This window comes from Pinus tabuliformis, chromosome 2_2, assembly GCF_031772625.1.
Source record: "Pinus tabuliformis cultivar Carrire ecotype Pingquan chromosome 2_2, CPIR1, whole genome shotgun sequence".
Classification (NCBI taxonomy): Eukaryota; Viridiplantae; Streptophyta; class Pinopsida; order Pinales; family Pinaceae; genus Pinus; species Pinus tabuliformis.
The window spans coordinates 740440303-740463994 of record NC_142300.1 but is presented as its reverse complement, the minus strand read 5'-3'; the positions used below and the strand labels follow the sequence as shown (position 1 = coordinate 740463994).

General features: G+C 32.6%; 1 pseudogene; it reads left to right on the top strand.

Moving 5' to 3' along the window:
* Positions 1 to 7778: 7778 nt before the first annotated feature.
* Positions 7779 to 8577, top strand: LOC149194785 (protein DMP4 pseudogene; annotated as a pseudogene).
* The last annotated feature ends 15115 nt before the right edge of the window (positions 8578 to 23692 follow it).

Sequence of the window (23692 nt, the reverse complement as noted above, 5' to 3'; positions counted from 1 at the left end):
TTATGTATTTGATGATATATTTAAGTCTACATTCTCTCGTTAAGAAGTTCTTGCAAGAGTGAATGAATTATCAGCCAACCATTAGCATGATTTTATAGTGTATAGTGGGTATAAAAGAGTTGCATTGCCTCCTATTTTACAATCAACTGGAAATTAAAGAAATGTAGTATAGGATTCTAGTTCATCCATGCAATTGAGTGCATGTATGAAGCCCAGCACTCTAGAGAATACTAAACTAAAATATCTTCAGCAAGTGGTTATTGTGAAGAATTCTTAGCCTAAAGAAACTAGTAGTGATGAGATTACTATTCAATCAACTCGTGTGCACAAAAAATCTCTCATTAATAAATTTAGAGATATAGCTATTGATGCTAAAAAGGAAAACACTCCTAAGAAAATTGTTCCTTCAATGTAGAATATTTCAGAGGAGATTGTGCCTCATCAGGAAGATATTCTTGAACTCATTATTGATCATGGAATGTAGGATGAATTGAAATTTCATAATCACTTAGTCTCAACATATCTGACTCAAATTGAAACTCAATCCACATCAGAGCCGGTTTCCAATTCTTTTTCCATGCAAGTTGTTGATGAACATTGTATGCAAATGGACTCCCCAGTTGTCACAGACATTATTGTCTCTAATCCTGGTCTTATTATCTCAATTCTAGTCAATACTTTTATTGTTATTGATCAAGTATCTCAACAACATAATGATTTTGAATTTCAAATTCAACAAATGCCTCCATTTTAAGTGTTTTATAGTGCCAAGAAACATGCCGTCTTAAGAAATAGTAAAAAGAGAATAATTTTAAAAACAAAGAGTTTTTGTGGCTCCTTTGTCTCACCAACAACATTAGAAACTATTTGGGAAGTCTCTTCGTAAACCCCTGATGAGGATTTTGAAGAGTTAGTACAATATTCTAGAGACTATGCCAATGCAAGCATACATAAAGCCAACAAAGTTAAAGAATTCATTAAGGAAAAGGATGAGAAGATGTATTTCTTGAAAAATATTGTTCAAAATTGATGGCATGGTTAAATGACCAAATTGTTGAAGTGAAAAGTAAGTCAGAAGCATACATAAAGCAGAAGAGGCTTAAGTCACCCACTTGTTATAGATAATAGAAGCCATAGAAGCTAGTGTAATCAACCTAGTGAAATTCAAACATGAGGCACTCAGTAATAATCAAACACTTCAAAATATTAACAGGTGTTGTGATCATTTGCAAAAATTGCATCTTATGGAAAAACAAGTTGATGTTTTAACCAATGAGTTTTATGAAATGAAAAATCTATTTAAAGATTCAAGGAAACAAATTAAAGAATTGTTGCACTGGAAGTGAGATCTCGACAAAAATTCCTTCGGCCTACCCATTATTAGAAAGTTTCAAAAATATGTTGTAATACACTCATGGAAAGATCAATTTCACATTCTCAAACCAATGATAGAAGATGGAAAAAGGCTCTAAGACTCACTTATCTAGTCGACTATATCATTAATGAAACACACTAAAATGTCGATCATATATACAAATGATCCTCTTCCTCAAGATGACAAATTAAGACTAGAATTATAAGAAATAAATAGGATTTTAAGAACATAATTTTTCAACTTTGATCAAATCTAGGAGTTCCTCATTAAACCCTTCAGTGAGTATTGAAGCACCAAGGCCCTGAAAAAATAGATTATTCAATTATTTCTTGTGTTAAAATCTCGTGTTATATCATGTCAAATCAACATTCATCCACAATTTCTTGTTGAGTTGGATAATATTCTCATAATTTATTCTCAATGGCAGTCTTTCAATCAGTCTTTTCCATCATTGTCACCCACTCAAGGATGATTTGTTTCTAGTCTTATTGTTGCAATTGTTTACTAATTTCTTTTAAATTGTTTTACTCGTTATTACTTTCATATTTTGAAACATTGTTAAAGACTCTCTTGAATCGTTGTTTAACAATTATGAAATTTTGAAAAGTTATTGAGCTGATGTTCAAGGGTTATGAAAATTTGAAAAAAAAAATGTTGCAGTGTTTTCAACTGCCTTTTTAATATGAAGAACTATTGTTTTGATTCCATGTATAAAAAGATTGAAAGTGTGCTTATTTTATTAGTTTTGTTTTCAAATTGATATTATGCTTCTCCTTTTGATTCTTGAAAAATTTATTGTCAATGTCAATTTATTTCTTTCTTTGAGTAAACAAGGCATTGAAATTAAATGTAAATGAGTTAACATAAATTCAAGTTCTTCATTAGCAACAGACTATGTAATATCCCTATAAATTGCATTTAAGTTCGAATTCATGATGGAAAAGATTATTTTTACCATATTTAATGAAATAGTTGAAAACAAGAACCGTTATGATTTAGTTGGAAACTAATTTGAATCAAATAACGAAAATGATAACTGATGGGGAAAAATAAATTTATATAGGTTCTTTCAATCCATTCGTAATCTAAAAAAACAAAAAACAAAAATAGCTTAAGATAGATTTGGTGAGGAATGATTGTGGCTCTAACAAAAAGTATTTCTGAACATGAGATATACACATGGGACTTCATGGTTATTGTACACAAAAATAGGTATCTTGTTAATTTTATTGAAAATATTTAAATGGTTTATATGCCCAACAAAAGACAAGTCTTTTGTTCGCTTTTTTATTTGGAGGAAGAATGCACAGGAATATTGTGCATATGTTAAATTCATTGTTTTCTTAAAAATAATGCTTGTAAACCCTACACGAAAAAGATTTAAGAAGTCATTATATTCTCCATCAAAAAGAAATGCATGTGAATTTTGCTTATGAAAATACAAAGAAACTAAGTTATTTCATTAAAAAGATTGCAAGATATATTCGATGATGCCTATGCATTATATTTCTAAAGAATATGTGTTTAAGTGTATAAGAATGATATTTATTATATTTTATTTTTGGAAATGAATATGTGAAATTGAAAAAATAAATTAGTGTTAGTTATTGAGAAGAAAATATACATATTTGCATGCAATAAAACAATAATTTTTTGAAAAAATATATATATATATATATAAGAAGAATCTCTTAGGATATATATATATATATATATATATATATATATATATATATATTTTGAAAGACTAATTTCGTGAAAAAAGAAAATATAAATTGCATGTATGAGGGTATAGTTACCATGTTTTTGATTTCTTGGAAAAAAACAAATATGGATAGACAAGCTTTTATAATGAATGCAGTTTTTCAATGATAAGAAATATGTATAGATAGGCTTTTATGTTAAATGCAAATATTTGATGCATTGGATATGCATATATAAGTTTCTATATTGAATGAAAATAATCAATGCTGGAGAAAATGAATGTGAACAATGTGCATAGAAGGTGAATAAGTCACATTATTCTTTTGAAAAAGTTCACGTGATTGCATGTTATTATGTTTGACTTCTTGAAAAGAATAAGTGAATATGTGATTGCATGTTATTATGTTTGATGTCTTGAAAAAAATGGGTAAATATGTGATTGCATGTTATTATGTTTGAATTCTTGAAAAGAATTAAATTCTTCTATGTGCAAAAGTATAACTATTATGTTAAATTTCTTGAAAAGAAATGTGTTTTACATGCAACATTTAATTAGCTTCCATTGGAAAAAGAAAACATGTGTTTGCATGTTTTTATTGTGCTAAAATTCTTGGAAGACTTCTAGGGTTTTTGTATCCATGAGCATAGGTTAAATATATTTATTTTCTTGAAAAGATTTCTTGTGCATTTTTGGAAAGTTTGCATAGATTTTGTGTGGAAGAGAATTAAATTATCTAAGTTGTTTTCCTTGAAAAGGGTTACATGTGAACTTTGCACAACAAAAGAATAACTATTTTTCTGGAAATTTAAAAAAAGGAGAAAAATATGTATTTAAATGCACAAAAGATTAGCTCATTGTAGTCAATCTATTTAAGTGCGAGAAACTATAGTTATTGTAAAAAATGAATAATAATCTTTATGCGTAGAAGCAATATTTGTTGTGTTAACTATCTTTGGAAAAATAAGTATGTATTTGTTTACATTAAAAGAATAGCTAATTGTGGTAGGATTTTGAAGAAAGAAATATGCTCTGCATACATGAACATAATTGCTGGTTGAGATAGATTTCTTAGAAAGATTATGAATTTGCATGCAAGATTATGTACACAAATAAATTATAAATATGAAATTTATTATATTCTATATATGCAATTAAAGCTTTTGTTGAAGAACAATGATTTTCTTATTTTATAATAGTAGTGATAGATTAAAAATTATGATAGTAGTGGTAAAGGAAACGAACCCTCTAATCACAAATTCAAAAAAAAAGAACTGTAGCCTAAAGAGCCCACAAATTAGCCCATAAAATAATTGAAATTTGAGCAAAATTGTGACAAAATCGGACAGAATTTTTAAAAAATTTAGGTTACAGCTGTCAAACTTCAGGAGTTTGGGTGCCTCGTGAGTTCTTGATGGTGTTGAATCCATTTCCACCATCAAAAAACGATTCAAACACTCCAGATTTTGATTTTTGAAACATTTTTAGCATATTTCGACCACAAATCTACCCTCTTAAATTTGTGCATCGGTACACACCCCAAAAAAATCTACCGAAGTACAATAGAAGATGGACTGCCTCCTTTTTTAGAAACATATGTCAAGAAACAACTGGAACGCCACCAATGTTTATGTTCATGAAAGACGAAAAAATAAAACTTATCTGCCCTCTACCAAAGTTAGATTCCACTGGTGACAAACAAGATAGGCTACTCTTTCTTTAAAAACATTTGTAAATAAATAACTGTTACGCCATTTCTTTTCTTTTCTGCCTTGTTCACCATTGACCAGCTTCCATGGAATTTGCCTGCTTACTTGTTATCTCGATAAATCGCCTCTGTGGATCCCACCTCTGCTGTACCACCCCCGTTCAAATGCAGCGACTTTTTCTTCTCTTTGCCCGCGAGAATCTGTCTAGCCACAAAAGGGCTTCTGCATTGACAGTGTGACAAATATTTTTGGTTTGCTAGTGTAACAATTGAACTGAGTTGTCTATGATGTTATTTTTTTGGAGATTTTGGTGACAGAATCCGTGGAAGAAATCTAGGTTAAATCTTGATTTGTTGCAGTTAAAATGGTTTTTTAATTGAATATTTGGATTCAGCACCCCGAAAAATCCCTGGGATGTGTTGATTGTGCAGAAACTAACTATCAAACTTGCGATTCGAATAAATTGCTGCAGAATTTTGACAAGAAAAACCCACTAAAAAAACTTCCAAAAAATCACATTATAAACAACTACCAATTGAACTCCTTGCACGGACTCGAGGGAAGTATGTAAAGCCTTTTCATTCTGTAAATGTGACCGTTGTCCCCGCAAAACTCTAGTAAAATAGGAATAAACCGTTATAAAAAAAAAAGAACAAAGTCGTGTTCTGTCTGCTTTCGTTTTTTAATTTTTTCTGTTCACAGACATTGCAGAAACTTCACTGCCAATTAAAACTTTGGCGCTTTACACGAAAAATCGCCGAAAGAACCAATGCCGGATCGATCCCTGGGCCGTATTTAGATGTAAAGACCTGCTTGTGACAGCACCGTAGAATATATCTTTTAGAAGCCGGCCCTTGTCATATATATAGAGAGAGAGGGGTTTAGCGATATAGTTGAATACCCAGTTCGTAAAAATAGGTGTGAAATAAAGTTATGGAGTAAATTTTGTAGCAGGTGGATTCTGTTCAGGTCTTCTTTCTTCAGTTATAAAAGAGAAAAACTTCGCAGAACTTTAAAAGACAGGAATTTTGTATCAGTAAAGTGATTCGTGATAAGTATAAAATGGAATAATGGATTTATAGAGTTCAAATAATTCTGACTCATTTCATGGTGTTCAATGTATTTATAGATTTCAAATAATTCTAAGTTAATTCATATTGTTAAAATGGGAATATAATTCAAAATAAATGAAAATTTTGATATTATTAATTTATATAATTAAAAGAAAAGTTATGAGAAAATTAAATTGTGTTTAATTTATTTTTTCGATTTCAAAAATATATTGATGATGATAATAGTGATAGTTAAAGTCTACTGGGATATCAATTATATTATATTCATGAAAATCAATATAAATAGAAAATCATATTTTTACAAAGTCATTTTTAAAAATAGAAGTTAGAAGACAAGATAATATATATTATATGAAAAATAATTTATATATTAATAGTACTTAGAAATTAAAAATACATATGTTTAAAAATTAGTATTATAAAATACAAATACAAAAACTAATTATAAGAAGTTATTTCTTATAACTAAAATGGAAATAATAAAATAATCTTATTTTTTAGGTATAATATTAAATTAATGTTCTTGATTTCATATTTATTATATTAATTTATTATTTCTATTTTGTTAATTGAAAAGGATTATTAAGAAATAGATAGTTTTATATAAATTATAGTTAATTATCAGCAATATTTAGTTAAGAGTAATTATAATAAATTGTATAAATTATGGTTAACAGTTAATTATGTTTAATTAAGAGTAACTATAATTAAGTACAAGTTATTATATTCAAATATGATTAAATGGAGCAATTTAACTATAAGATTTTTCATTTTTATTGGGATTTGATAAATATTGATAAGAAAATATGCTCCACAAAGGTAAAAAAAAATTAAATAGTTAGAGTACACTTAATTGAATGTAGACATATATACTCACCCATAGTCAACTATATGTTTGCCATAATTTTGGTCATGTTTAACCATAGTCATTCATGGTCGAACTCTAAAATCATACTCAATCATGAACAACCATAATGAACCATGGTCAACCTTAACCATAACTTACCATATTTAATTATAGTCTATCATAGTCAACTAAGGCGTTGCCAACTCATTTCAACCATCAACTAATAGAACATAATGTTGTGATTGATATTTCAGTGTCCACTAAAATGAAAAATATGTTTTAGTATTTCAGTGTCCACTAAAATGAAAAATATGTTTTAGTATAAATATGATGATAGGTATTTCTATTTTGAGATAGGGTTTCCAGAATTTTATTTTAATTATCAATAATTATTAGGTGAATGGTGGAGATTTAAACTCTACATAATATTCTAGAATGTTCATAGTAGTATACACAAATCAAAAGTTGAAATTTATCTCCAAAATGGCTATGCCATTTTTCCCTTTTAATTAAATTGATTAATTAAAAAAAATGTATAGTTTTTTTGAGCATGTGGTATTGATTAATCATGGTATTATAACAAAACCTCTCTAGAAATTAAAAATATATGATAAAGTGAAAATAAATATCCATAATTAAAAATCTTATTCTATATTTTTATAAATATATGTGTGTTTAACTTATATATAACAATTATTTTTATAATTAACAATATTAACCCTATAAGATAAAATTATAATTTAGTTGGTTTTATAGTTTTATCATTTGATTTATATATCTACCCTCATTATGTAATAATAATATTTAAAAAACGCTTTAGTGTATTATTTTTAATATATATTAAATATTAGAGCAAAGTAATTTTCTTTTAAATTTTCAAATCTTATAAACTAAATTGGTAATGGGTATCAGCATCATCATTACATATAAGCATAAGATAAGTAGATTGCTTCTGTCGCAAATAAAGTTAAAGTTGTTCCTTTGGAAAAATATATTAAAAGGCCATGAACCTCGATAGACTTGAGAGATAATGAATAACCCAATTCCGATAAAAAGTCGTGATAATGTTATCCTTTAGTGTATTTATATAACAGCTTCTGTGTACCTACATAGTCAGAATTGCAGAACGCCATGGATTACTCACGTAAAACTCTGCTAGTTCAGAATGACTGCGAAGACGATGATTTGGACTTCTCAGACGAGACGAAGATCATCCGGATGGTGAACCGGGCACTCAACGGAGCTGCCCACCTGAATAATCTGCTGCCGACGGGCACCATGCTGACCTTCCAAGTGCTGTGCCCCATTTTTTCCAACGGCGGGCAGTGCGACCTGTTACACAAATTGCTGACGGCGGGGTTGCTGGCCTTTTGCGGGCTCTCCACGTTTCTATTGTCATTCACCGACAGCATCAGGGAGCCCGACGGCGGCAAGATCTACTACGGCATCGCCACGCCCCGGGGGCTCTGGACGTTCGGAAGCCGGAAAGGGTCGACGCTCGACACGTCCCGCCTGAGGCTCAAGTTCTTGGATTTCGTTCACGCGTTTCTGTCGGTGCTGGTTCTGCTATCGTTGGGTGTCGCCAATTATGATGTGGTGGACTGCTTTTATCCTGAAATGCCCAGAGTTTATATGAATACAGTGCCCGTCGTGGCTGGCTTTGTGATTAGCATGCTGTTTGTTTTGTTTCCAACTACCCGGCGGGGGATCGGTCACCCGGTCATGTTTCACAGGGATCCATTCCTATGTCGTACTGATCGGGGTGCTTATTGGCACATGTAATTCATTTTTTCAAATGCTGAGAGAGACAGGAGGCTGAAATTTATGATTCTGTATTGATGTTTAAGAACTCGATCCATTTTTTAACGATATAAAAGTGGGGCTATGGCCATTTTTGTCATATGTATTCTTAAAATCATAACATCTATTCTTGAAATATCTCTAATAAGTAGCGTTGTCTACAGGGGCTTACGGGTAGGTAAGAAATTTTTTTGAAAAAAATTGATGGGTGGAGTTTTTTTTATATATATTATGGAAATGGATTCAGTATTATTAATAATAACAGTTGAGGTACTCGAAAATAATAACAGTTGAGGTACTCGAAAATCTTGAACTTGAAATTGTAATTCTATTTCCTAAAATTTCAATCAAATTTTATCAAAATTTTACGGAATTTTCATTGTTTTCAAAATAAATTTGTGACCTGGTCAAACTCATCTTTATTCGATGCTGGTACTTACACACGCCATCTCCATTCTCGCAAAGTTAAAGCTAATCAGAAACTGTGGGGAACTGTAGAATCCAACAACTCTTGTCATCTCTGCCTTCAACGCCCTTAGGATGGTAAAATATTTACTAAAGCGTTTAAAAATATAAGCAACTAACCAAAACAAATGCTCTTAAGTGGGCCATTCTTATATGTTGATAGCAGATTCCCTCGTTAGTAAAGTTAATTATAAAGTTAATTATGTTATGTTGATGGCAGATTCCCTCGTTAGTAAAGTTAATTATGTTGATGGCAGATTCCTTCATTAACAAAGTTAATTCCATCAACATTCCTTCATTAACAAAGTTAATTGCTAATCATATTTTTAAATCTTAAAGGATGGAGAAATCATAAGGGGAAGATAATGCGAACATTTTACTAATTTTATTAGATAATATAAATATTTTAATAAATTTTGTGATAAAGTTTGTTTGGATAGTTCAATTAGTAATGGTGGTAGAAATGAAATCTCACCAATCCAGAAATCTTGGGTTTAAATCTTGTGTTATTGTTGGTCAAGGTGAGAAGTTGGACATGATGAAGATGTAGTTCTACCAAACTTACAAAAAAATAAACTTTGTTATAAAAAAGTGACCATATATCTTTGCACATTACATTGAAAGTATGTAGGTTACCAATAACCCCATGCTAAGCTTAGGTTAAAGATCATATATTATAAGTAATGTCAAATTTCGTCTTTAGGACCTTTTATGTGGGGCCTTATTTTATTGTGTACATTTTTATTGAATCAAGTTTTTTAATATTCTTTTTTGTTTTTTGTTTGAATCTCGCTTTTGGATAAATCACATCAGGAATGTTTGATGGTCGGCGTTTCGAACCTACTAATGAGGTTCATCTTTAGGACCAAGGTGTCAAGTTGTCTGTGTTCCTCCACGCTTGACCTGTGGCTTGAGAAACCACGACCTAGGGGCATCTAAGCCGTCAAAGTCACCAGGGGATCACACCCAGCCTCGGTCACACCAACCCTAAGTTGATTGGATTTTAGCATGTTTCCTCCCCCTAGCATGGGCGAAAGAGCTCTCGTGAGGTTCGATCATAGGTCACCTTGATAACGAGGTCTATCCTCAACCTGTTGTGCTAGTGAGACTTGAAAAGTTTCTATACAAATGTCCATGGTTTAGTCTCATGGTTTGTGTTAATGGTTTTAACAAAGTTTTTCAATATTACACTAGCACAACCACATTAATAAATGAGATTGATAACATCCATAAATGTATATCAAACACATTTATTATTATTTATCTATTAATATTAACATTAATAATTTTATTATTATTTATAAATTATTATTATTATTATTAATTATTAATTATTAATTATTAATTATTAATTATTAATTATTAAAAAATAGTAATAATTAATAAATAATAAATATTAATATTAATAATTATAATTATAATTGTTAAACCAAAGAGATAATTATAAATATTATAAAACAAAGAGATAATTATAAATGTTAATAATTAATAATTATTATTAACCGTCAAACTAAACTAATGATTATTAACCAAAAAAATAATTATAAACATTATAAATCAAAGGAATAGTTATAAATAATTAGTAATTAATAATTATAAATTATTAGTAATTATTAATTTGAATGCATAAATGGATTCAACACCCTGAAAAACCCCTAAGGACTTGAGTTCTACAGATTAAACAACTTAAACTCAAGTGAATCTCTACCAAATTTTGATTAAAATTAACTAGAAAAAATGCCATGAAAAAAAACCACTTCACTTATAAGTTAAATTACACCATAAAAGATAGTAATAATTATTAAAAATTAAATAAATATTAAATATTAATAATTAATAATTTATATTAAATATTAATAATTTATAATTTATATTAATCATTTATAATTATAATCGTTAATAATTAATAATAATTATAATTATAATTATAATTGTTAATAATTATTAATATAATTAATTAAGCAAAGTATTTTGATAGAAATCACATAAGAGAAATTTTTGGCCAACATGTTTCGAACCAACAAGTGTGGTTCATCATCAAGACCAAGTTCTTATTTGACTTCTACTGAAAGACTTTGCTTAATTCATTATGGATCACAGTCGCTTGAATATAGTAATAATATAATTTTTAATAATTATTAATTATTATAATTATTGTTCATAAAGGGGAAGAGTTTAGAGCTCCCTCTCTATGTTTTTTGAATTGATGCTCATGCGCCCTTCTAGCCCTCGCGGTCCCCAGCTTTAGGTGGTCTCGACCTCGGCCTTCTGCCTTCGATGGTCCCTCTAAAGCCTCCTCCGGATGTTGACTCCCCCCATGTTTCTTCTCAATAAGTTCAGCATCCTAATGAAAATCGTGTAGCCTCCGCATCCTTGTTATCTTCCATTGGCCCTCATAGAACCAGACCATCAGTTTCAAAGTTTGTAAAAAAATAGAAGACATTCCTGAAATCATACTTCCACCCTCTCTTCCTCGTCGCGTTGTTCTTTCTCTCTCTGAGCGTGGTCTAGTCGGTTAGTTTATAGGACTATGGCATTCTCCTCTCTCTGTCCAAAAGTGGGTAGAACGGAACTGATCCTCCATTATCAGCAAAAAAATCTTGATCAGGTTCTATGGAAGAGGCTACTAAACATTCCACTTTGAAACAAAAGAAGACAGAGATTTCATATTTAGGAATGGACCATATTTCATGGATACTAAGGGTCTCTATTTAAACAGGTGGACTCTGGACTTCGATCCAGGGTTGGATGTGCCAAATCATGTGTCAGTATGGGACCTTGGTGCAACTCCCCCACCTCCCCCTCCATAATTGGGGAGATGAATCAATCAAAGAAATAGGAAATGTAGTGGGTAAATAAATCAACAGAAGCAAGCCAACGGAGAATATGCATGCATGTGCAAGAATATGTGTTGAAGTAGACCTAGGAAAAGGACTCCCAAAAGTAGTAAAGATTAAAGTCGACAATTGTTTTCACATTCAGTAGTTGGACTATGAACAAATCCCATTCAAGTGTAAGGTATGTCACGATTATGGTCATTTTGCTAATAGATGTTCGAAAAAATTATAAAATGAAGAAGTAGAAGCTCAGGATCCAAAATGGAAACAAGTAAAAAAAAAAAAAAAAAAAAATTGCAAATAAATCGTCTTCTCAACCCTCTTCATTTCCTCAAAATCCCTCTCACTCTGCCCCTATTCTCTCAACTCCTCTTCCATCTCCCTCTTCTCCTTTCCCCCTCTCATTCCTCCCCCTCCTTCCTCTAACCTTTTGGTCTCTAATCCCTTTAGTCCTCTTGAAGATCCAGTCATTTCCTCCTCTCACCCCCCTCCTCCCCTCTCCTCCCCTTTCCTCCCTTTCCCACCCCCTCCTCTTTGGTCCTCTCCCTAAGCCCCCCCCTTCATTTGATCGAATCATTACAAGGAATCAGTTTAAACATTCATTATCTTCCCTTGACCATAAAAAAAAACCAGGAAGAAGGTCAAATAAAGAACTAAGAGATGAATTTGTTGCAAAGGAGATGGCTATGGGTACTCAACAACCTATGGATTCATTTCTAGAAAAGAACACATGGAATAAGGAGAAAACCCCCCATCCTTCCAGAGGGAAAGGCCCCTCTGCCCCATATCAAACTAAATAATGAATCTGGTCTCTTGGAATTGTAGAGGAATGGGAAGCCCACTGAAATTCAATGCAATCAAATATCTAATAGCAATGCAAAATACAGACATCCTCATGGTTCAAGAGACAAAAATAAATGAACAAGACTTGGGGAAAATGATCCAAAAAATAAGGAACTATGAAGGCATAACTCTCCAAGCATCAAGGGCCTCAGGAGGTATCTGCACTCTTTGGAGGAAAGGTAAATGGGAATTAGTTTATCAACTAAAATAATAGCATTGGATTGAAACATATTTAATAAATAAAATCACTAAAGATCAATACTGCATAATAAATATCTATGCACCAAATCATTATAGAGAGAAAGAAGTCTGTTGGAACTCTCTAAAAAAATCTTCCCCATGTTCAAAATAGTAGCATCATAGTTGGAGGAGACTTCAACGTAGTCTCAAATGATGATGAGAAGTTTTGAGGATCTTATCACACTAATCCATCAAGGGATGCCATTGATCTCATTATTGAATCCTATAACCTATTGGATATTCCTCCCAATAATATAAAATATACATGGATCAATAAAAGAATAGGAAAACGAAACATCAAAGAAATGTTAGATTGCATCCTTGTTCATGACAAAATATCAAAAAACTTCAGGTAAACCATCTCAAGAATAATCCATACCTCAGCCTCTGACCATAAGCCAGTGGTTATCTCTCTTGGGACTCTAGGGAATTTAGGTCCGACTCCATTTCGATATTGCTCATTATGGAACAACAGTGATGAAGTTAAAAAAATAACAACAAAGGTAAGGTCTCAAAAGATCATAGGTTCTACAAACTTTGTTTGGGAAACCAAACTAAAAACATTGAGGAAGGAGGATTCATTCCCATCAGACAGATACTAGACAATATTATGATAGTTCAAGAATACATGCACTCTAGTGTAATGAGGAAAAAGCAAGGTATCATTATAAATTTAGATATGGCAAATGCATTCGATAGATTAAATCTATCCTTCCTTTCAGTGGTCCTCAAGAAAGTTGGATTCTCAAGTGAGATAATTGATATAATCAAAGCTTGCACTGTAGGACCATGGATCGCTCCTCTGATCAATGGAAGGCCAAGTGATTTTTTCCAAATTTCTAGGGGTTTGAGACAAGGTTGTCCCCTATCACCCTTTATTTATATAATCATGGCAGACTCATTGAGCAGGTATCTAGAAAAGTGCAGGAGCGATTGCGTATTAACTGGCCTCTCTATCTCCCCTAGAGTCAAAAGAATCAATCACTCATTATTTGCAGATGACACTCTAGTGATCGGTGGTGCATCTTACATAGTAGCGAGAAAGATTAAAAAAAAAGTGCTCAACAATTTCATGGGGATTCAGGAGAACTCCTAAACAACAAAAAATGTAGAATATATGGATGGAATGCCCCTCCTCGCACTCTTAAAAAAATATCTCATATTTTGGATATCCCCTTCCAAGCAAGATGGATCCATTTCCTCTATCTCGACCTTCCGATATCTAAAGAAAACCCGAAGACAAAATTGTGGAATAATCATATTGAGAAAATGAAAAAAAAAAATCAAAATTGGGGGAAGAATTGGCTCAATTTAGCAAGCAGAGTGATCCTAATCAAATATATGCTCACAGATCTTCCAATCTATCAGTTCACAACTATTTTAGCTCCTACAACCATCCATAAGCAAATCAAGTTAATAATAAGGGGATTTCTGTGGCAAAGAGGGAAATTTGATTCAAAAAAGTTCAGTTTAGTAAAATGGGATCACGTTACCTTGCCTTATGAAAAAGAAGGCATGTCCATAAGACTCCCTGCTCATTTGAACTTGGCTCTAGGGGAAAAAATAGCATGGAGGTTTATCACAGGGAAGGATTGTTGGTGGAAGAAAGTCCTTGAATCCAAATATATGAATCATGCTCAATCTCTCCTTCTAGAAGAAAGCTTCCTAATCAGGCCATGCACACAAGTTTGGAATCTAGTCAAAAAATATGTTCCTCTCATCAAGGAGCACTCATCCAAACTACTTGGGAATGGTAAAGGTATTAAATTATGGGAAGATAGTATAATGGGAATCCTCCCCTAGCTAGCCAATTAAATCTCAAAAACTTAAGAATGTGGATGAGAACAAAGGGAATTAGCACTACGGAAGATATCTCTCTTTGGAAAAAAGGTAATTGGGCTAACTGGAAGACCCACAACCTTCCTCAAAATCTCAAAATTCAATGGAACTCATTAATAATCCTTCTTAAGGGAGCTGCTCCAATTATCCTTGATTCCCAAGATTCATTTAGATGGGACCCTAATGGAGGAGATTATTCGGTGAAATTTGGATATCTGACCATTCTAGTACAACAAGATAAGCAAGATTGAGCTCCTTGGAGAACAATGTGGAAATCTAAAAGTTTGATAAAGGTTAAAATATTCATTTGGACACATGTAAAAGGAAAAGTCCTAACTGCTGACAATCTCAAGAAAAAGGGATTCTTAGGGCCTTCCAGATGTCTAGTGTTCATAATGGCAGAAGAAAGAATTCAACATCTTTTTCTTGATTTCTCCTTCACAAACGAATTTTGGCATTTACTAGTAAGTCCCCTGGAGTTCGATCTGATTCTATCTCAACCTTTCAATGAAATATTTACCACTTGGAAAAGGGCACACCCTTACTCTCTTAAAAAAATAATACCATCAAAAGGTACTGGAATAGTCTCCCTTCCTTCTTGTGCTGACAGCTTTGGTTAGAAAGAAATCAACAAATCTTCATGACCGACCTCTAACCATTAGTAATGTTTTTTCAAGGACTTTAGGTTTAACATCTGAATTCCTATATTCAAAAGGATTGGAACCAATAGACATCAATCAGATTCAACAAGAGGAGAGAAATTGGATCAGTTATGTAATTAGTAGGCCTAATTAGCCCAACATCACCAAATTAAAGCCAAATCTCCAGAATTGGAAAATAAGGCTAAAAAATGAAAAATTCATCATGTGGATGAAAAATTTAAATAGACCCTGCCTTTTTTTATGGCACTTCAAAATAAAATCCAAGAAAATTAGGAACTGGAGGCATCCTCATAGAACCAAGTGGAAATAACCCAATTACCTATGAATGGGGTCTTGGGGGAAATACAAACAACAAGGCAGCGGCTTACGGTTTGTTGATGGACACAATGATCCTAAAAAAAAATAAAAATACAAAATTCAGTCATATTTGGTGACTCGCCCATAATAATTCAAGCGATGGTGGAAAGAAGTAACCCAACAAACATGGAATTGAGTCAAACCATAAGAAGAATTAGAAAAAATCTCGTAAATTTGGGCAAAGTCTCCTTCAAACATATTTTGAGAGAGAATAATAAATCAACTAACACCTAGGCCAACTTGGCAGTGGCTCGGCCTCCTAGTGAATCTTGAATTTTACATTACACTTCAAATCCCAATACCTTAAATCTCCCTACAGACTAATCTTGCCAAAGTCACATTGTCATATGGATTGTAGTTTGACTAAATTCATAAATCCTCCTTATCCTCTGATTCCAAATCTCCCTCAAATCCTCCTCGTGATCCTATCTTGCACCTGCTTGAATCCCAAGTCATTCGAGCTCCCTTAGACTCCTTGTGATCCCTCTGCATCTTCCCCACTCCTCCTCTCCTTTCTTCTATTTATTTTCCTTCCTATTGCTCCCTTCCCCACCTCCTTTCGTGGCTTGATCTCTCCCATCAGCCCCACTCTCTCCCCTCCCTCTGTGTTTCTTCCCTCACCTCTATTGTTCTACATCTTTTTTATTTCCTTCCTCCTCTTTTACTACAAGCTAGCTCTCATGCTTCCCTTCTCCATTTTCGATCCTCAACTTCTTTGTCACCCTATTGGGTTCTGCCTCTCTCTTTCTGTGTGCAGCTCTATCTTCTTGTGAGAAACTCAATCTTCTTGTGTGCAGTTCCATCTCCCTCCCTTTATTCAATCATCTTCCTTCTTCATGTTGGGTCTCCTCTTCGTTTTTTTCTCTTTCTCCCCTCTATCACAGCAGTCTTGTTTATTTCTCTGTCATCAAAGAAGAGTTTGGGCTACTCTTTTTGCAACTATGGATATGAATCCATTAGACAGACCCTCCCAAAATGAAAAATGTGTTGTATGTAGGGAAAACAAATTCATGATAGATCAGCTTCGTGAGACATTTAAGGACTTGAAGCTTCAGTGTAAGTCTGGGAATGCTCTCCTGAAAAAATAGCTCAATGATCAAAACTTTGAAATAACAACACTTAAGGATAGGTGCCAACACATGGAGGACTCTTTCAACTATCTCAAGGGCCTTATCATCAACCAAACCAGTGATAAATCTAATTACCGGGCCAATAGGAAGAACCTTTAGTCAATCAGTTCTAGATGATCTCAGATGAGATTCTTTTTAAGCATTCTCTACACTGAACTTAAGCTTTCATATGTTTTGTAAATGTAAATATTTTCTCAATCAGTTTGTAAGGCTTTATAAGCATAATGTAGTAGGACATCCGGGTAATTTTGGATGTAAGGCTTAGGGAACCTAGGACTGTGCTTCCTCTTCTTCCTATATCAGCGAGATAATCTCCAAAAAATCTATTGTATTGGGAGCTTGCTCCTTTTTCCTTTTGGAATAGAAACCTCAATAGCCGATCTTGTTAAAAATATATATTGTTCATAAAGGGATAAATATTATAAACCAAATGGATTGATATTATAAACCTTGGTCATATTAATAATAATCAATTAATTAATAATTAACAATTAATCATCATTATAATTATTGTTTGTAAAAGGGATAGATATTACAAACCAAATGGATACTATAATGGATTGATACTATAATATCAACCACATTATTAAATTTGGTTGATATACGTGGATAAGTGTCAATGAATATGGATTTAATATATAATTATTATTATTATTAATTATTAACAATTATAATTATTAATTATTATAATTATTATTCATAAATGGATAAATATTATAAACCAAATGGATTGATATTATAAACCATGGTCATATTAATAATAATCAATTAATTAATAATTATAGTTATTAATAATTAACAATAATTATAATTATTGTTTGTAAAGGGGATAATTATTACAAACCAAATGGATTAATACTATAAACCCAAGAGATATTATAATGGATTTATACTATAATATCAACCACATTATTAAATGTGGTTGATATACATTGATAAGTGTCAATGAATATGTATTTAATATTAATATTGATATTGATAAATATAATAATAATAAAATTATTATTATTATATTATAAAGAATTATTATCATTATATTGTAAATGTGAAATTAATTATAACAATTGTAATGGAAATTTATAATAATCATTGTTATATTATAATAATATGATAATATTATTGATCATATGATCAACCAGATAATAAATCTTGATATTATTAACCAAAGGGATTGTTAATATTATAAACTCAATGCATTATAAACTCTAGGAAATAATATTAAACACAAAGGATTAATATTATAAACCAAAGGGATTATTATTATAAACCCAAGAGATTAATATTAAAAACCAAAGGGATTAATATTGAGAACTCAAGAGATTAATATTATAAACCCTTAGAATCAATATTATAAATGTAAATGATTATTAATATTATAAACCCAAGGGATTAACAAACCCGAGGAATTTATATTATAAACCCAAGGGATTGATATTATAAACTCAAAGTAGTAATAAACCCAAGAGATTAATAGTAAAAACTCAAAGGAATAATATTAAACCCAAAGGATTAATATTGTAAACCCAATGTATATAAACCCTAAGATAAATATTCTAAACATTAAAACAAATATGGTTGATCATGGCTAACCATGGTTGATTTTCATATTAACACAATCTTTGTCACCATGCAGCGTTCAACCATGGTTGACCATGATTAATTTTCGTATTAAGAGAATATTTGTCACAATGTGATGTTGTATCATGATTGACCATTGTTGACCAAGTTTTATTTTCATAATAAAACTATCTTTGTTACAATGCAACATTGGACCATGGCTAACCATGGTTGACCATGTTTGATTTTCATATTAAGACAATCTTTGTCACAATGTGACATTGGACCATGCTTGACCATGGTTGATTTTCATATTGTGACAATCTTTGCCACAATGTGACATTGGATCGTAGTTGACCATGATTGATGATGGTTGAAAATGTTTGACCATGGTTGATTTTCATAGTGAGACAATATTTGTCACAATGTGACATTGGACCATGGTTGATCATGACTATAAACCCAAGGGATTTATATTAAATCCTAAGATTAATATTATAAAACCTATGAATAATAATAAACCCTAGGAATATGAACCCTTAGATTAATAAACCCAACGGATTGATATTTTAAACCCAAGCCAACATTAAACCTAAGGGATTAATACTAAAACCGTAAGAGATTATAAATCTAGGGAATAATATTAAACACAAGGGATTAATATTATAAACACTAAAATAAATAATGTAAACCCTAAAATAAACATGGTTGACCATTTTTTTAAATGGTTGATTTTAATATTGAGACAATCCTTGTCACAATTTGATGTTGGACCATGGTTGACCATGATTGATTTTCATATTTATACAATCTTTGTCACAAATGATTAATAAACCCAAATAATTTATATTATAAACCCAAGGGATTTATATTAAACCCTAAAATTAATATTATAAACCCTATCAAGAATAGTATACCATAGGAATATGAACCCTTAGATTAATAAACCTAATAGATTGATACTATAAACCCAAGGAACTAATAAACCCAAGGGATTAATACTAAAAACCCAAGGGAATAATATTAAACCCAAGGGATTAATATTGTAAACCCAAGATATATAAGCCCTAAAATAAATATTTTAACCCTAAAATAAACATGGTTGACTATGGTTGACCAAGGTCGATTTTCATATTGAGACAATTATTGTCACAATGTGATGTTCGTCCATGTTGATAATGGTTGACCATGATTGATTTTCAAAATGACAGAATCTTTGTCACAATGCAACGTTGGACCATGCTTGACCATAGTTAATTTTCATATTAAGACAATATTTGTCACAATGAGATGTTGGACCATGGTTGACCATTGATGACCATGGTTGTGACAATGTAACATTGGACCATCAGACAATCTTTGTGACAATGTGACCATGGTTATTGTCGATGGTTGACCATGGTTTATTTTCATGTTGAGACAATCTTTGTCACAATTTGACATTGAAACATGGTTGACTATGGTTGACAATGGTTAATCATGGTTGATTTTCATATTGAGACAATCTTTGTCACAATGTGATGTTGGACAATGGTTCACTATGGTTCACCATGATTGACCATGCTTGATTTTCATATTGACCATGATTGACCATGCTTGACCATGATTGATTTTCATATTGAGACAACCTTTGTCATAATGCGACATTGGACCATGGTTGACCATGGTTGATTTTCATATTGAGACAATATTTGTCACAATGTAATGTTGGACCATGGTTGACCATCTTTTATGATCTTTGACAATGGTTGAACATGGTTGATTTTCATATTGAGACAATCTTTGTCATAATGCGATGTTGGTTCATGGTTTACCATGATTATAAATCCAAGGGATTTATCCTAACCCTATTATAAACCTTATGAATAATATTATACCCTATTCCCGAATTGGGGTGTGAGCCGGAGGTTTCGAGATTAGCAATTGTCATTTTGTCATGATCAAGGTATACAGGTGGAAATTTATCACCCTTTGCATGCATAAGGCACATGGAGAGGAGGGCTCTCACATGTCATTAATAAATATGATTAAGGAAGGTGGCATGGAAAGAATAGAGCTGATGTTTTTAGGAATTTAGCGATGGTAAGTAAACTTTATGATTGTAAAGTAAATTCGGTTATAGACGGGTTTATGGATTGTTGTAGATTTGAGATGGTGCTCCTTATGGTTCTCTACTGATTTGTTATCTACTTTCAGTCTTCTCTGACCATTCTCTGCGAGTATGTTCCTAGTTTAAGCTTTTATTGCCTTACATCGACGGCTAGCCACATAGTTCTATTTTTTTTCCTGAAGGAATGGCTATATTATGGAGTTAGAAGTTCGATGGAAGTCACTGTGCCTTTTGGAAGGAAATTTCTGATTTTTGTGAGGGTTTTTCTATATTCTTCATTCTCATCTCTATTTTTCATGGAATTTTTCTTTCTCGCATGAGATATTATGGGAGGGACAGGTACGCCAAACTTTGTATTCTCTCTGTCTAATTCCCTGGGGCCTTAGTAATGATATTTCTATGGTTATATTTCATCACCTATTCTTGTTTTACATGGTTCTGGTTTCTTTTTGTATGCCTCATGCCTACACCCCGAACAGCTTATGACGAGTCTGGTGGTATTTTTTGGGGCTCCGGGATTTGCTCCAACTCATTTTCAATGCTCACTATAGCATAGCCTATCAATTTTCTTATTGTTTTCAGCCCTACTGCCTTGCTAACTTTACAAGTTTTCCTGTTCATTACAAGTTTTGGCATTGCAAGGTTAATGTTTGTTTGTTAGCCAAGGGTTTGTCACTTTGGTCTCCAGTTGATATTGTCGAAGGTTTTAGTTTTCAATATCTCATGGCTTATGCTACCACAGTGAAGGTATAGCAAGCCTAGGGTACCCATGGTCGTGGTAAGAAACTAGTTCAAACCCATGAAGGAAATCAAGCCCTCTCCCATCCAAGAAGAAACAAAGGTCGAAAAAAAACCTCTCATCTATTCATAGATGTTTCCAATGCCTACCATGAGGGTATCTCACCTTAGGTGCATCAACTCATAGCTGTGTGGGAATTTTAATTAAATCATCAAGTTGTAGAAACTGAATCTGACATGTAAGACTGGGAGGACTTGGTGCCCAATCCCGGTCACTCCCAAGGCTGGTCCTCTCAGTATAAGAAAACATTTTATTTTTATTGGTTGATGAAAAATATAATATCCAAAGCATTGGTGGACCTCCCTTCACACTCATCCAAGACTGCTCAGGGATAGAATTCAGTAAGGAATTTCAACTAATCTAGTTTCACCTTCAACATCAGAATGGACACCTCAGTCACATTGAACAGCACATTTCATGCATCATGCAAACTGATCTTCCAGGATCTAGTGTAAAGGATCCAACTCCCATGGATTCATTTTATAATTAATAGCATGTTGTTTTCATCTCTGTTTTGACTTTTAATATGCAACATCTACATGCTTTACTTTCTGGTTTAATTTATTTAGAGTATAGGAAGTATAAATATACTCAGACATATTTAGCACTGCTTGACAGGCTTATACTATTATGTTTTTGGATGGCATATCATGCAGTTAGGTGGCCAACAGATTTGGTTTCCCTCTGGGCAAGTTGAGGCCACCTAACCATATGATTTTTTGTTGTCACTTGCTCGTTTTGAAAGAAAATGAATGAAAAGGTCTTTCCAAGCTTACAAAAAAAATTAATATTATACCCTATGAATATGAACCCTTAGATTAATAAAGCCAAGGGATTGATATTATAAAGCCAAGGGACTAATAATCCTAATTGATTATAAACCCAAGGGAATAATATTATAATCCCAAGGTAGATAAACCCTAATATAAATATTATAAACCCTAAAATAAACATTGTTGACCATTATAGATTTTCATAGTGACATAATTTTTGTCACAAAGTGACATTAGACCGTGGTTAACCATGATTGATTTTCATATTGAGATAATCTTTGTCACAATGCGATGTTTGACCATGGTTAACCACGGTTGATTTTCATATTGAGACAATCTTTGTCACAATGTGATATTGGACCATGGTCGATCATGGTTGACCATGGATGACGATGGTTGTCACAATTTGATGTTGGAAAAAGAGATGATCTTTGTCACAATGTGGCCATGATTATTGACCATGGTTGACCATGGATGCATTTCATATTGAGACAATCTTTGTCACAATGTGATGTTGGACCATGGTTAACCATGCTTGACCATGGTTGATTTTCATATTGAAACAATATTTGTCACAATGTGACATTGAACCTTTGTTGACCATCGTTAACCATGATTGACCATAATTGACCATGGACGAGCATTTTTTACCATGATTGACCATGGTTGACCATGGTTGATTTTCATATTGAGAAAATTCTATTGATAAACCCTATGATAAATAGTATCAACCAAGGTATATAAACCCTATTAAAAATATAATACCCTAGTAATTATTGTTTGTGTTTTGGTAATAATGATGTTATCCTGGAACAATTGGAAAATTTTTAGCACAATAAGAAGTCTTTGACTATAAAATTTATGCACTCTGATGCCTGAGTCGTCGCCCTCCTTCACTCCTCGCAATCTTGACCCCCATCCACTGCCATGGCTCCTCCGAAGTCTCCTTCGGTAGGGATTCCTCCTCCTAAACCTCATCACTTGGATCACCACCCTCTAGACAAGGTTTCTCCTACCTTCGCCAACCTTATTTGTTCATTGGGTCCTCCTCGAGCTCCCCTTGTTGTTTCCAAAATCATAAAAAAACTAGATTATATACCTAAAATTATTCTACCTCCCTCCTTGCCCCATCAAGTTGATCTCTCATTATTGGAAAGAGGTTTGGTCGGTTAGTTTACTAGCCTTTGGTCCTCTCCAAAAACTATGCAAAATTGGGTTGAGAGGAACTGACCTCACTCAAACCCTGTGAAAATCTCCATTCGATTATGTGGAAGAGGTTTTTTCACCTTCCATTTTGAAATCAAAGAGGACAGAGATCGGATATTTAGGAATGGGCCTTATTTCATGGATACAAGGGGTCTATATTTAAATAGGTGGATTCCAGACTTTGATTCTAAGGTGGATGTCCCAAGTGTTGTTCTAGTCTCGGTTTGCCTTCCTCACCTTCCTCTTCATTGCTGGGGATATTAGTCAATAAAATAAATAGGAAATGTGGTGGGAAGATACATAGACAAAAGTGAGTCAAAGGAGAATATACATGCATGCGCAAGGATCTGTGTCGAAATTGACCTAGG